Genomic DNA, 15,558 nt, shown 5'->3' with positions numbered 1-15,558 from the left:
AGGGGAAATGAAGGGAGTGATGTGGGATTCCCTCTATGCTATGAATATGTTTTATTACCAGTGGTTAATAGAGAAGCTGCTTTTGGCCAATGGTGTAACAGAATATAGCCAGGCTGGAAAAGATACACAGAGAGAGAGGGGGAGGGGGAGAGAAACCAAGAAAGAAAAAAAGAGAGAAAGGAAGGAAGGAAGGAAGGAAGGAAGGAAGGAAGGAAGGAAGGAAGGAAGGAAGGAAGGAAGGAAACGAGAGAGGAAGAGAGGGGGGGAGGGGAGAATGAAAGCTAGGAGCTAGAGGGAAGGGTACGGCCAATTGAACCAGCACACAGATCCCGTACTAGTGGATGGAAGGGTTGATTAGTTTCTGCTGTTCACAACACCACCATAAGTCAGCCTGGGAGACATTGAGTGCAGAGCAATTGTCAACCGTCCTTTTGTTGTTTGAAACATTCATGGCATAGGCATAGGTTCCAAGAACCCCCACTGGGCAAGGGAAGCCATTTCTCTGCCATGTGATACATGAGGAATAATTTCCTATGGAGAAAAAAAGGAAATTTGGTGGGCCAGTCTTTCCATACTGAAGAGAAAGAAGCACAGGAGAGACAGACTCTGGGAAGTCTTATTCTCCAAATAGCTTCATCCTGAAATGAGGCTAGCACACAATTACCCAAGTGCGGGCGGGGGGGGGTCTCTGTCCTGTGCTAGGGGAAAGGATATTACTTGAGCCTGGGCATGGATGCTCTGCTGTGCAAGCCTGATAATTACTCTTGTCTAGTGTTCCTGCACTATAAATTGATGTTTTTTATCCAAGCATTTAATTCTTTATGTCAAGCTTTGATTTTTTTTCTATCTGAAACCCATTCTCTATATAATAGTGATCTTCCCTACTTAGGTTAAACTCCAGAAGTTGAACTAACCAGGGACCCCCAAAATGGGGAATTTTAAAGTTGGATTAGTTCAATAGGTTTTCTGTCTGAATTTCAGACTAGAAATATTCTTTCTATTAAGAGGCTTTCCCCTGCACAATAACACCAGCATCATAAGCAACATACTTAGTAAAAAGTAAAAAGAACATCAGCTCCACCAACTTTGTGTTCCTTGTGCGGACATCATCAGGTCTTCTTTAGAAGTAACTGAAAGGCTCCTTGGATGACCCAGATGCTTCTCTTTGATCTCCCCCTCGGGTGTTGGAACCTCCTTAATTGGCTTCTTGACTCAGGAGTAGTAAATTCACTTCTTTCAGCAATCCAAACAGTTGTGCAGTCAGCGGTATTTATTAAGACACTCTCCCCAATGGATGGGACCTTGTCCTCTCTCCAGGTTTTTATCAGTACCAGGTCAGCAGGCTGAAAGTGATACACTGCAAACTCTCTTGGACAAAAAGTTCCTGGGTCCTAAAGGATGGCAATATAGAATAGATAATCAGTATACAGCTTTTCAAAAAATTAATCTTCAGTTTCCATGGTCACAGATGGGAGGCACAATTTTAAAAATGGTGTGTCTTTTTTTCCATCATCTTTATGGTTCATAAAATACACATTCATATACTTTAAAAAATTTTAAGCACATACAACATTCTTCAATGTCTATTTATAGTATAAAGGAGTCTTTACTTTACCAAGGACTTAACATTGAACTAACTTGTTTTTCTTGCAATTAACCAAGTTTTTCCAGTCTAAAGCGGGCTTAAGATGCATGCTGTCTTTTTAAGATTTTTAAAGAATTGTTACAATCAAAACAAAATCTATAAATACAGAGTTCCAGAGCTACCCAGACCAACCAACGGTTCTTTGATGATATTAGGCATCACCTCCCAATAGGACCGCCGTGTTGATCAGCGCTCTTTGTCTAAAGTGTTGGCTTTCATTAGTGAACAATCAGAAATTATCAAACATCAAGCCTTCCAAGTCTTATGAAGAAATCTTAGTAAACTGAATAAAAATGAGCAAATTTATTTCTCCTGACAATAAATGAAGTTATATATCTTCCCCACTTACACAAACTCCACTATCACTTAGCTAAGAGTGTAAAAAGCAAGAGAGCATTTTGCAAAAATCTACAGTAACTGTGGCGTAAGTTAAAAGACTAAGCTCATAGTCAATTGTAGTCTTTCTTTGATGATTTAAAAAAAATTAAGAAAGAAGGAGCACCACCTACTGAATAAATTCAACAAAGTGTTTATAGATTTGTCATCAAACTAAGTAATCATGCTTTCTTCTAAGATGAACATTGGCTAGAGTCCACCCTCTATGAGTACAGATGACTTACCAAAGAGATGCCATCTTCCTCTGGGTCTCATCTTTCCTTGGAGGACGAAGGCCAAACTGTTGGTTGTCTCTTTTGACTCTCTTATCCTCATTGGTGTAGGCCTCTAAGCATTGGTTGTTGAACACACAGAAAGGCAGATTTATCAACCTGGTAATGAAACCTTTGTGTAACATTTAAAGCAAAAATAAATAAAGTCAGTTTAAACAAATTATTTTTAATGACACAATTCCCCCAAGTTGCTAAAGTCTAACAAAGCTAAGAAAAGCTCTAGTTAGACATATTCTTTGTCTTTTTAAGCCAGTTCTTTCCAGTGTTACCATGAGCGGATCACTATAAGCTTGGGAATGGTGTTCATTAGACACACATCATCCTTAAGTCTTGTTTTCCATAAATCTCGCATCAGAACTCCCGTGGCTTGACTTTGTAGCTTTCTTCACTTTGTTCTCTCCTTTCCTTCTTATTTGTAGGACAAAAATCTTAGTTTATCACACAAAACCAAACATGGCCCTGCGAGGCCCTCCATCGGTGATGGCTGAGTCAGTCATCTTCCTGATGGTCGCCTTCTTCCTTGCATGTCAAAGGCTACTTTTTTGTACCATCTCAAGCAAGGAATTCTCCAGCAGCTAATCTTTAGACAGAGGTGTTAATGTCTTGACATTCCTATTTACATGGACAGGACAGGATCAAGTGAGGAGGTCCCTGAGGGAGCCATCATCCGTACCACCACCGTCTCTCCTTTCCTGCTGAGTTACACAGTACCTCTGAGCCCTTCTGATCGCTCTCCCACAGCCTTTTGGGTGAAGCGAGGAAGAGTTGTTCTCACTGTGAGGCTGCTTCTGTCTTCCTCAAGCACACAAAGAAAGTCCCAAAGGAGCTAAGTTCTGCATCCCTGGCTACCTTGGTGCCACTAGGTCAAAGTGAGGAAATACTTACTCATGAGGAAGAACTTGCACTAAATCCTGCAGAGCTGGGCAGTTGCTGGAAAACATTGTCCTCGGTCTTCCTCTTCTCTTGTCCCGTGGATGGCTGAGTGGGTAAGTATGCCAGGGACCCCCTACCCAGCCCCTACTAGAATAAGTAGGCTGAGAAGCAGAGAGCCCTGGTGTGAAGAAATACAAAGGTGTATGGAAATAAGTGCTTCCTAAAGGGTAATAATCTCAAAGAAATGGACACCTAGCCATACTTTTATTTAAAGCCTTTTAAAACAAGAACATTAAAAAAAAATGAAAGCAATCTCTTGTCTTTCCCAAGCCCTGGGCCATCTGTTTATAACTTGTCCTCTCTCTTCTCATGCCTGAATCTGTTCAGGAATGTCCTATTCCAGACTTTCTGGGATGGAGTATGTGTCACAGTGGCATCCATTGTAATGCCTCACATCCTAGGTGAGACATCTCTTAAATGAGTCAGGCAGGAGTGCCCCTGAGCTGTTAATGCTGCTTCATGCTGCTCCATCATGGGATAGGAGGCTTGGACAATGAGACAGTGTGTGTGACTCAAGAAACTTGAAGGTGATGCAGTTCAATGCCCAGTTTGGTGAAAGATAAAAACGGAGATGTGGAATATCAATATTAATGATCTGGAGTCATCACTTTCTCACTTACCGTCTTTTCTTTCTCTCAGTTGATTCTTAAATATCCTCATTGGGAAAGCTAAGACCAGTCAAACTGGGAGACTAGACATGCCTAAGGTCCTGAACAGCCTGATATGAGGCAAGCAGGCCAAGGACTGTGTGAGATCATGCATACTTTAGCACTGTACAGTGTCTGTCTGATCTATTCCTCCTTTTGAAGTAGACACTCCGGCCAACCCACAGTGTGCATCTGTCAGACTCCTGGGGCTATTCCTAAAAGACTAAATGATGTGGGATTCCTCTCTGTATGCTGTGAATACCATTGGTTAATAATAAAAAAAAAAAAAACTGGTTTGGCCTGATAGGGTAGATAGGCAGGGGGAAACCTAAACTGAATGCTGGGAGAAAGGAAGCGAAGTCAAGAGAAGCCATGGATCAGCCACTGGAGACAGACATGCCGAAATTTTGCTGGTAGGCCATGACCTTGTAGTGATGCACAGGTTAATGGAAATGGTTTAAATTAAGGTGTAAGAGTTAACCAATAAGGAGCTAGAGCTAATGGGCTAAGCAGTGATTTAAATAATACAGTTTCTGTGTGGTTATTTCGGGTCCGAGCTGCCAGGTGGTAGGGAAACCAACAACCACTCACAACAGCTAAACTTTAGCCACCGAAGTCCAGGTATGGCCCAGAGAAATCAATAGCCAGGACTTGAAGGTTGAGAAGGCCTGAGTTGTGTTCTGTCTCTCCTGTCAGCAATCTTTTCCAGCTGGAGCTTGTTAGCCCTCAGACTTTCAAGGGCCAGTTGTAAAACGGACTGTGATGCCTGTTTGTAGATTTTTGAATGAAAATTAAATAAAATAAGGCCTGGAAGACAGCTAAGTCAAAGCTTTGGAGTCAACAGACTAGTGTTCAAGTCTCAAGTGGCATTTGCAGCTACTTGACCTTGAGTAAGTCACATGACCACTCTACGTTTTAGTCTCACTGTAAGGTGCAAAGACGAATCATGCCTGCTTTATAGAGCTCTGATAGGGTGTGGTAACACATGCGAAATAGCCCAGCGAAATGCTTGGCACGAAATAAGCACTTGATACTGAGTGAAGCTCTGAAATGACTCCCATTGGCATGGCAAGGATGGACAATGGAGACAGCGTAGCTCTAGTACCCAGGCTCTTCGGAATTAGGAAATACTGGTTCCCACACACACCAAGCATCATGAACCAACAACTGGGTGAGTGGCATTCTTGAAATAGCTAGGCGGTTATTCCCAAAGCCCCTTCTAGTTTTCAAGTATCCACGTCACTCACCCACCTTCTTGGCTCTATCCCAAAGATCTTCAGATGAAGGAGCATGGGGGACGGAATGTGACTTTCCTACAGTGGCACACCTCCATATAAGAAAAATCAACACACACACACACACACACACACACACACACACACACACAAAGCCTGGAGGTAACTCTGGCCCTGCTCTAAAAGCAAGGTGGTTTCTATCTTCAGAGCTCAGAGTGGAGGAGTGCCAAGACAGACTAAGAGGGAACACTAAGACACAGACTGATGAAACAACTTGCCCAAAGGCTAGTTAGCCAGGTAGTGCCGGAGTCAGAGCTGGAACCCCAGTGTCCCTACTTCCAACCCCAGGCTCCTGCCCCCACCTCTCTAATTAGATTAATTAACTAATTAACTAATTCTTTTCAAAACCATTAGGCCAGGAAGTGTCTTCAGTAAGCTGTCAGTGTCCCCAAGGGCCCTCTCTCAGTTCCTCTTGAGGACAAGTCATTCAGGGAGAATAACCTACTCCTTGTGTTGAAGCATCATCAGAGTGCACTCTTTCCGAGCAGAACGGTCAACAGCAGCAGAGTGGAAATGCCGATCCGGCAGCACATCCCTTGGGCCCCACCTCCTGCCAACCCTGATCTCTCTTGGTATTTGGATGGTGGAAGCATCAGGCTGAGGAGTCCGATGCTCTCTGATAAGCACATTCCAGATGTTGCCGGGGCACTGCCAAAGGTGTGGTCCAGTCAACCCACACCAGAGCTTTGGAGAAACAGCCTGCTCTAATCCGTAGTCAGGTTTATTGGGAGGAACACCTGGTGCTCTGGACAATTCCAAGCCACGGCCTGCTCTCTCTGTCCTCTACCCGTAGGTCACTGCCTTAGCTGGGCAATGTACTTGGGAACTCCAGAGTGTTGACGGTAGTAGCATCCTAGACATGCTCTGACAGAAGAGACTGCCTACCTTCCATAGGAAGAACCAGGGCCTTACAAGGGATAGGGGCTTGTCCAAGGTCACACCCAGGGCTCACAGTGAGGTTTTTTTTTTTTTTCATTTGACTCTAGAGCAATTGCCTGAACAACCATTTCATGTAACAGAGAATGTGACAAAGAAGGCAGACAGGGGAAGGGGGGGGGAGCAAGGAGAAAAAAAGCAGCCCCGGTGTGAACACAACACCCACAGCACAGAGCTCCCTATCTCTGGGACGCAGAGTTACTGAGAAGAAATGCAGGGCCTTTCTCCCCTTTGTATGTCCAACTGCTGAAGTTGGACTGTCTGTCAGGTGTGTGAGCTGAAGGATGGCCTCACTCGCATCAGGAAACACACAGGTCAGATGCAAGGAAGCAGTTCCAAGTGGATTTTTTTTTTCTTCTGTTTAATTAAAACATTCGATGTGGTTCTCTGGGATGGATAGTTCTAGACGGGCAGAACTTGTAGATTAAGTCTGAAAAGTTTGTTCCAAAAGATGTGAGTTTGGGGAATTTTCGTGGATTTTCTTTCGTGTTTTGTTATACTGGCTGGTCTTGTTTCCATCTGAGAGTAGGGTCCTACATTAACACAGTCCTGGGAAAGATCCAGGAAAGCATAAACAAAGCACCCATCAGCCACCACAGGACAAAGTTCCTAGTTGGCTGTGGATAGGAGCATGCGCATGGCCAGAACAAATGGGGCTTCCTGATTCACCCTTAGCAGCCGCTGCCGTGAGGAAGTTTCCCATCCAGAACAGCGGAGATGGCAGTGCCACCTCCAAGAACCAGACTCCGGAAGCTACCCAGCCACCAGACTGTGAGAAAGCGCTATTTTGAAACAAAATCTTGAAGTGTAAAAAGAGGCGTGCTTTTCAGAAGTTCCTGCAGCTTTCTAAAAAAAAAAAAAAAAAAAGGGCAGGGACGGTTTACCCTCCCCCTCCACTCCCTTCCTCCCTCCCCAGCTCTCACCATAGCATGCTCCTTTTCCCTCCATAGACTCCTCTAAAGGCGTAGAGACCAGCCTGGGTGCTGCCAGGAAGGGTCCGAAATGCAGTAGGCCTCAGCAAGCCTTTGTTTTGTAAACAGAGACAAGAAAGAAATTCCACTCCTGTGAAAACTTTGAAAACATAAACTGACAAATTATCCCAGGCAGAGCTTTTCCACAGTGTTAGGGAAAGCAAATGTCTGGTCAAAAATGAAAGTGGATGCCACCAGTGATAAGGATAGTAATACAGTTGACAAATGTCCCAAGCCTCCTGTGTGCCGGGCACTGGGCAAAGTGTTCTAGCCTGGCTCCAACATTAAATCTTGGCTTAACTCTACAACGTGGCTCCATATGATTGGAGATGATGGCCTTCAATAACAGACGACATCTAATGCCAGGGCTGCATGTAAACTTACGTGCATGTGGAGGGCAAAGGTTTGACATGGGTGGGGGAGGGGGGTTCCTCCGTCACTGTCTACCTTATGTTGATCCAGAGTCTGTCACTGAACCCAGAGGTCATTGATCTGAGCAGTCTGGCTAATGGGCTTGCTCCAAGGATCTGCTGTCTCTCCCTTCTGAGTTACAGAGTTACAGACAAGCTGCCACACCCACCCAGCAATTATGTAGGCACGGGCATCTGAATGTCAGTCAACAGCAAGCACTCTACCTTCTAAGCCAACTCCCTAGCCCAGGGATTGCGTTTCTTAAACCATTACAATCGACTGCCTGCCAATATAAGGAGCCTGTTCTAGTTCTCTTTATTTAATCAGGGCCCTAGGAGAAGGAGGCATTCTGTTTTCATGAATTAGCAGAAAGTGAACACAGCCTAAGCACGTGCCGTTGAGAGATGAGTTTGGGGTTTTCATCTAGCCCAGGGGCTTCTGTGGCTCTTCCTTCAGCAAACACAGGTTGGTTCACTCAGATGTATGTCAGCAAGCAGACATGATAACTATTGAATACAGAGAGCACTAGACATAGGAAGCAACCAGTAGAGGCTCTAGGAGTTCCCAGTCGAGGATGAGAGGGGTGCACACATACTTCTCGGGAACGTCCTTCTACACAGCCTTGCAGGTGTGGTAGTTAGTGTACATGTAAGCCCCTGTGAATACGACAGCCACGGGGGAAATATAACATAGAGGTCATTGGCAATCACGGGGTATACAAGAAGACAGGCCTGAGAATCAATCCAAAGTCCTTTATTAAATTACTTCAGTCACTTGGGTTCTTAATTTTCCAAGCTTCTGGTTTGTTTGGTTTCTCTTTTTAGCACTTTGTAAACAATCACAGCAAATGGCCCACTCCTCACCCCAATGCCACAGGTCGGTATAGTGTCTGCTCCAGTGGGTGGCCTTCCACATAGTAACACCATGCATATATGAAGCCATTTGAGAAAGCCGGTCTGTTGTGCGGAGGTGCTTCTACATCAGAGTTGATCAGAAAAGGAATAGGACCTGGCAGTTTCAGGAGACACCAGTCACAGAGAGAAGGGAGAAACCCCGAACCGCAATTCTGCACCCAGGAAGACCATAAAACCAAGACAGGGCTAATGATGCCAAAAGATGTGAGAGCAAGGCATGGCAGTGGTGTCTAGCTTTCCCAGTACAGGATGTGAGGACGTGTGGGAGGAGTGTGCTGCAGCTTTGTTCATCTTGGGAATAAATGAGCACAGGAACGGAAGAGTAGCATAATAGAGACAGCCTCAACATCCATCTAAAGGAGACTAGGTAGTCGAATTTAATACATCCATTGAATGGAATACAACTTGAACATTTTAAATGAAGCATACATACATAGACCTGCATGGAACAGTATCTATATCATAGTCTTAAACAAAAATGTCAGTTTGTAGAAGGTATATTAAGGGAACACCAATCTGTAAGTCCACAAGCAACCATATAGAGAAATTTTGATGAACCATTTGTAGCCTTTACCTCTGGGAAGGGCAAGGAGGGGGGGCAGTGCTAGTGACATTCCTCTTTCTAATCTGTCCACTTTAATGTTTGAATTCTTCCTAATGGAAATTTGAATATTGATCTTACAATAATAGTATTAAATTTTAATGTGCCGCAGGAGTTAAATAGGGTTTATTTTAAACAAATGAAGCTTACGTCATTGGTTACATAATTTAAAAAAAATCAGTCAGTGGTGAAGCGGTGGCGCAGAGGAGGTAGCGGAGGAGTGAGATGCAAGGGGGGGTGGGGGCTCCTCTGTTCCTGTGTGTGGAAGAAAAAGAAAATGAGTTTTGTGGAAAGTCCAAGGAGAGGAGGAGGGTAAAAACCAATACAGTGGAGGGATACATCTGATAAGAAGGAAGGGATAAAGGAGAGGTTGAGGTTGAAAACTCCAGAGTTTGGAGAAGATGGCAGGAGAATTCACACTTACCAACAGAGTGGGCTGGAGTTGGCTTCCTGAGATTGGCATGGTGGATGTTGACTGGTGGTGAGCTTGGTTTGAAGCTAGAGGTGACAGGACCTGATTTCTGACAGCTCACAAGACTGGAGAGGATGTCCCTCCTATTTGCCCTCAGCAAATCTTCAGACTAGCGGAGGAGGAGGCAGGGAGCCTTCACATTCCTGGACTCCCTATGCTAGGGTTCCAGAGTTTCCTGTGCCAACCACCTTTGGTGATCTTGAGCCACAACAAACTCTTTGTTTTCTATGGAATACATGGGAAGTTGAAGTGAGAAAAAACTAGAGCAAGAGAGCCTGAGGCTGCAGCTACTGTTGCTCCTGTCGCAGGCAGAATGAGGTTTTGTTGTTGATGTTGCAGTGGGAGGAGGAATGGCCAAGACTCAGTAGGGTTTGCTGGAGATACTGAAGGTTCTTACTCTCATTTCCTCATGAGTTGGGTCAGCTGAACATCATCGGGTCATCTTGCCTAGCTTGATGATTTTTGGTATGAACGTGATCAGCCGTTCACTGCTGCTGGTGATTTTATTTCTGTTGATCATCTCCCGCAGGTGGCATGTGGGAATGGAACTAGAGGAAGAAAAAAGGGAGGAAAAAAATGAAAACGGGGGATGGGGAAAGTGAGTCTCGGAGTCTTGGAGTACCTGTCTATAATCCCAGTGCTTTGGAGGTAGAGGCAGGAAGATCAGGAATTCAAGGTCATCCTTAGTTAAATAGGGAGTTTAAGGCTAGCCTGAGCTACCTGAATTTCAATCTCAAAAATAAAATAAATAACCTCAGCAGGAAGCCTGATGTGTGATAATGCAGAAGGGAGACCCTGGAACCAGGGAAGTTTCAAAGTTCGGAATGAAGAACTTAATTTAGTTAATCTCCCCTTAGGCATTGAGAAAGGTAGGAACCTAGGGTTTTCACTGGTGGAAATCTGTTTTGTTCTGGTTTTTATTGCTCTAATAGCTAGAGAGTAGGTCAGAAGAATGACTGGCATGTGCACAGCTCCACACCAGCCAAATGTTCCAAGGCAGACTTATGTTCAGGAGAGATGCTACCCTCATTGGAGATGGGGCAGGGAAGTCCAGCTGAGCTACTCTCAAACAAGGTCTCCACAGATTAAATCCTGTCAACAGCAGACCAGCTGACAGTCGCCTGGCACCAATGATGGTGATACTGAGAGTTTCCTAATGTTGTTTTGTAGACCAGAAGTCACAGGATCAACTGTGATAGGAAGAATCGGAAAGCTTAGTTTCACCTAGATTACCAAAACTTGAAGAAATCATCAAAAGACAAAATCCATTACTTCTTCTTCTGTCTCTGTAGCACTTTCAGCAGATAACAAAGGGTATTATAACTTACTGTCATACATGTAAACACGTAAGATACTTAATCCACTGCTACATTCTTAAAGCATGACCTCGATCATGAAGTAGGTTTAGTGCATGTGCTGGTTTAAAAACAGCCCACATAGGTCCGGAGGAACTTCCAATATGTGCTATTGGAAGGCATAGCCTTGTTGGAGTTGATATGGCTTTTTTAGAGGAAGTGTTGTCATTGGGGGCTGGGCTTTGAGGTCTCAGATGCTCAAGCCAAGCCCAGTGTCTCACACTCTTCCTGCTATCTGCTGATCTGTATATTGAATACTAATCTATTTTTTTCAGCACCAAGTCTGCCTGCATGCCACCATGCTACCTACCATGATGACAATGGACTAATTCTCTGAACTGTAAGCTAGCCCCATTTAAATGCTTTTCTTGTAAGAGTTGGTCATAGGATCTCTTCACAAAGCAATTTAAACCCTAATATACCTAATACAGTGCATGTTTGTGTTTGTTCCATTTTACCCTTCCCACATTTTACCAATGAGGAAAAATAATCCAAACTATGGCAAGCAGTTAACTCGGTTAGGCTAAGGATATGCTGGCTACAGGTTTAGTTTAGCCTGAAGAGTTTATATGAAAACCCCAAGGCTTTCCATAGTGTACATCTAGTTGAAGAAAAATTGGGTCCAACGCGTAGTTAATGTGTCCTATGCAGAGCCACTATGGAAGCTGCACTTTGGAAGCAACCTTAAAAGCAGAAGAAACATGAAGGAGCATGTATCTAACTAGGACAATACCTTCAAGGATGCTCTAAATCCAAAGTAGAGTACCTAGGTTTCTGCCTTCCCCTCTGTGCCTTTGAAGTGTCCCTAATGTCTCCTTAAGGTAAGCACAAGGTCTTGGAACTTTCTTACCTTAAAAAAGGGTAGATGCTAGGTAAGTGGCTATGTTGTGTATTAGAGTCTGGAGAGAGAGAACCTTTGTATTAATCTTTCACGGGTAACAGTCTGGCCTTTGCTCAGAAACAAAAGACAAGATGAAATCCCACAGATTTTGTCAACATGTTTTCTCAGAACCCTCGTACCTGCCTAGGTTCTTGTAAAGAAACACATGGTTCTATGGTCATAAATGATGGAGAAAAGATGAATTCTGAACCTCTCTGGGGACCAACCACTTACAGTTGGCCCTCCATATGTAAGGGTCCAAAGTCAGTGAATAGCAGATCAAGACCACTTTTAAAATTGCAGATGTACTAAACATATAAAGATTTGTTCATCACATAGATAGTTATGTGCAAATGTTGGTTTATTTTCTATGAGACATTTGGGTACTATAGATTTTGCTATCCATGGAGCATTCTGAAAACAGTCCCCTGTGGATCCCAAGGAAGAACGACATTAGTGTGCTAAGGGCACCGAGAAATCCCCAAGTAGGAAACTAGCTGAACTTTGTTCCACTCATTATTGCACAAAATTACGTTACCAAGGGACAGCTTGTTCCTCGTCACACTTAGGACAATGGCTCTCAGACTACGGGCTCACGGGATACTTTGCAATCCTGGAACATGTGAACAGGTCCACTGTGTGTCAGGGCTCACCAGCACAGTCAGGACTGTGTGCTTACTCAGTGCCCTCCAGTCCTGGTTGAAAGTTGAACTGAATTTGACTTTGCCCTCAACCTTACTTTCTTTTTATAAATTACCCAAGCCAAGGTTGACACTTATTCGAGAAAACATCTCTTTCTTGGAGCGTGTTGGTAGGACACAGCTCACAGCTGCCAACTGATCCTGCTATGCATGGCATTACACCTGCCACTCAGCCCATATCCATTCAAGGTAATCTCAGAGCTGTCAACTTGCGTCTCCGTGGAGGACCAGGCTCAGGAGCAGTACAGGGCTGCCAGACCCCGGGAAGCCATCGGCCAATACAAATTTCCTTTGAAACGCTGAAAATAAAGTAAACACCACCATCTTTTCAATTATTTAAACAATAAATTTCGTAGAGAGGACAAGGTGTTGGTTGGCCTGTCCCATTGTTTTTCTAAGGCCCTTTATGGAGTCATATGATAAAAGCTGTATATGTACAATGTATCCAGCTTGGGAAGTCTGGAAATGGACTGTGAGATATAAACCCCTACCTGTGCTGTGCAGCTACCTGCACTAGCTCTACCACCCCCAAAGCAAAGCCTCCTCTCAATTGATAAGAACCACTCATGAAACAAGCTCCACCATTTGCAAATTTGTTTATCTGTAATAGCGTACTTTTTTCCAGCATAATATTTTCATTGGTTTAGGAATTTCACATCATACTCTATGATCACAGTCACTTCCTAGTCTTCCCAGGTCTGCCCCCTACGCTTGTGAACTGCCCTCCCTAAAGAAGAAGAAGAAAGAAAAATAAGTCCAGCTTGTGTTACTCATACACTCACTAGAGCATAATCATAATCCAAGTAGCCAGCCTCTTAAAAAAAAAAAACTGAGTTCTTCCACAACCATACCCTGGACCAGACCCCAACATAAACTATCTCTCTGGACCAGAGTGAAGGCATGGGAATAAAGACACAACTCACAAGGCTTAATCAGGAGGGAGAGTCTCTGTGATTCCTCATGAAATCCTGAGTTCATATCCTGGAGAATTCCTCTGCTTTATTCTCCAAGCAGCCTTATATATCAAACTATAAACTGAAGGGGAAATTCATTAGCATTCTGTTTCCTAGGTAACCAGGTGACTGGCTTTTAGTCACATGCACATCTACCTTTGTCTCCTCTCTCACATCTTCCTGGTCTGTATGTTATCTGTCACCTAGGCTGAATTAGCATCTCTATTCAGGCATCCTCCAAATTATAGAGAAAGGAGCAGAGCAACATCCTGACCTGTTGTTAGGGTAGCGAAAGCCTGTCTGGAAGGTTACCTGACTACTTCAGGTGTTAACCATGGCTTGATAGCCTGGTGGTCACACCTTGTAGAGATATAGGCCTACAATAGCCTCATCATAAGTCATCAGTTGTGGAGAGCTATACTTCGGCATCTTTATCGTGATATTTAATAGTTCTCTTCAATATAACTATCTAGGCTGTTATTTTTTGGTGGTAGCGGGGAATAGTCAGAAGTTTTCTGTGCCCCTCTTTCTCTAAAGTGAGTCTGCAGTCATTGTTACAACGCAAAAACAGCTTCCTCTTCCTTTACAGTCAGTAGGAGCATGGATCATGGACTTCCATATATATAGCCTTGGCATCACTACCTGCCACCGACATCACCATGGTCTCCAGTTGTACAAACATCAAATGGGCCTCTACCACTGCAGGAGTCATGGACACACTCATAGCCCTCAGTGGCATCATAAGCCAAAAGAGTTAACACGGCCTCTGGGGCAACATGGGCCATGGGCACCCATATATTCGCTGGTGGTAGCCTAGCCCACAGACATCAACATGGACTCCAGTGGCAGCATACAACCTGGATAGCCGCATGATCTTTGGTGGTAACACAGGCCACAAACATCAACATGACCCCCTCTGCAGAAGGACCCTGGACCCAGACATGGGCTTTGGCAGCAGCACAAACCGTAAACATTAACATGGCCTGAGGTGACTGCACAGACCACAGACATCCTCATGACCCTAATAAAGTGCTTTTAATTATAGTCATTCTGCTGGTCCCTAGGGTCATTCATTACTGGTCACCAGCTTACTGTATGCCCACCAGACACACACCTGTCCCCACCAACTACTGCTGAGGTCTGTATTCTCCACAGGTTCTACCTTTGTTGAATCCATTTCTCTCCCTCCCCCGCCCCCGTGACTGAGTGTGACTGAACAGACTTCCCTAAGCTTGCAGTCATGTAGAGAGGAAACGTTTCTGAAAACCTTAAAGGCCTCTCCAAAGGCAGGAACTATTTTGGTCATCGTTTAGGAATTTCTCACTGACCAAACCTCATGGAGCAGGAGAGGTTGTTGGACTCTCTGCTTCTATGTCCTTGTCTATTTTAGGTGCACAGTGGCATCGTGGGGTATTTGTCTTTCCATCGCTGGCATATTTCACTTTGCCATCATAGAATCCTCCAGCTTCACCCATGGTGTCTCAAGTGAGAAAATCCTTCCTTTAAAAGAATAAGACTTGAGTGTGTGTCAGGGGCAGGGGAGACAGACAGACAGACAGACAGACAGACAGACAGAGGTAGAGAGATTGTTACAGTCATCAGGGATAGACATTAGCTTGTTTCTGTGTCTTAAATAACGCTAAAGTGAATGGAAGAGAGTGCCCATGATTCTTTGAGATCCCAATTTTAATCCTTTTGGATATTGTGATGTTTGGTCTTAACATCAACTTATCACAAATCAGAATCACCTGAGTGTACAGCCTCAGCTGAACAACTGTCTTTAGTGCCTTCACTGATGCGCACAGCACCTCTGGGTCATAGCCCAGATAAAAAGTGCGTGGCAGAAGGAAGAGTACTCGCCATCTCTTCAGTTGGCCTTCCTCTCGCCGCTGAGTTTCTTTACTCTCTTGCCGCAGCTGCTAATTCCTTTGCTGATCTTAGAACCAGAGTTTCCAGGTTTCATAGACAGAGGGCCAGGGGCTCTCCAGGAAAGTCCCCAGTTTCCACCACTGGGTTGAGACTGCTGAGGCACCCTCCCTGTGGACCGAGAGACTACCAGGTTCTCAGCATTTCCAGTAAGAGACAGCCACAGTGGGCTTATTCTAAATGGCTGAGACACCCAGCCTCAAGGACTAAGATACTACCAGGTTCTCCGCCTCTCAGGTGAGATCCCACT

The sequence above is a fragment of the Microtus ochrogaster genome, chromosome 18 (genome assembly GCF_000317375.1).
Source record: "Microtus ochrogaster isolate Prairie Vole_2 chromosome 18, MicOch1.0, whole genome shotgun sequence".
NCBI lineage: Eukaryota > Metazoa > Chordata > Mammalia > Rodentia > Cricetidae > Microtus > Microtus ochrogaster.
Note: the sequence above shows the minus strand (reverse complement) of the source record.